Here is a 1,397-nt window from a genome sequence, read left to right on the forward strand (position 1 = left end):
TTAATATCACATGCAAGTAAAATCTTGCTGTAAATCACTCAACAATGGTTGCAGGAGTATCTTGCCGGGGAGCTGCCAGAAATTCAAGCTGGATTCAGAAGACAATGAGGAACAAGGGGTATCATTGCTGGCGTTAGATCTTGGCAGGAAGCGGAGAATACTAGAAAGATGTTTTCTTGTGCGTTATCGACGATGCAAATGCACTCGACTGTGTGGATCGTAATAAACTATTCATAGTTGAGAAGAAGGGGAATCCCAGAACCCTTCAGAAGTGGTACATAGACCAAGAGGCAGTCACTCGAACAGAACAAGAGGACACGGATGGTTTAAAATCAGGAAAGGTGTGTCAGGGTCGGATCCTTTCCCCATGTTTATTCAATCTGCATGCTGAGCCAATAATCCGAGAACCTGGACTCCAGGGAGAAGAACGCGGCATCAGGATCGGAGGACAGCTTATTAACAGCCTGCAATATGCAGATGACACAGCCTTATTGTGCCAACCTCCCTTTCATCTGCTGAAGGTGGGGAGGCCTTGAAGCACTAGCTGCTGAAGATCCAGGATTGCAGCCTTTGGTATGGCTTACAACTCAACATAAAGAAGAGCCAGATCCTCACACCTGGATCAATAAAGAGCATCATGATCAAAGGAGAAGAGATTGGAGTTGTCAAGTATTGCCTCTTGCTGGGATCCACAATATAGTTTCATGAAAGCAACGTTGAAGACATCGAATGACGGGTTGCATTGGGCAATGTGCTGCGGAAGACTTCTGCAAAGTGTCGGAGAGCACGGACGTTACTTTGAGGACTAAGGTGAGCCTGACCCAGGCCGTGGTAATTTCAATCGCCTCATCTGCATGTGACAGTTGGACATTGAATAAGGAAGACTGAAGAAGAACCCATGCCCTTGAATTGTGGTGTGGAGAACTATGGTCACTTTTCTGCGTGATAAATTATCTTTACTTTTAAGTGATGATGGATACATTAAATAATGACATATAGCGAGTTCTTGAATTCTACCATCTAGAAGTTTGTACTAAGAGAAATTAAAAGCAGCCCGAAAATTTAGATGGAAATGATTATTTTCAGGTTGGCGGCTGCTGCTTAGAAGGTACAAAATAACCGTTGGCTATTTTCTCATTGCTAAAGCCTGTGACTACCAAGAGAATTTTAGAGAAATAAAATATTGAAGTTTTTCTATCATCAAGGATTTTGTGTTTTGGTACTAGTGGGGGAAAGTCATCATTGTTATGTAAGTTGTTTCAGCTAAAAAGCAATAGGAAAATAGACATTAGGGTGAGTCAAAAAATATTGCTCCTTGGATTTTGGCTTTCACGGGCACAGGTTTATCCCAAACAGATCAGTGGACAGGTGCAGAGAGGTTCTCTCAGTAATACACA

Source organism: Echinops telfairi, unplaced genomic scaffold (assembly GCF_000313985.2).
Source record: "Echinops telfairi isolate 266 unplaced genomic scaffold, ASM31398v2 ScPeMD7_119;HRSCAF=410, whole genome shotgun sequence".
Lineage (NCBI taxonomy): Eukaryota > Metazoa > Chordata > Mammalia > Afrosoricida > Tenrecidae > Echinops > Echinops telfairi.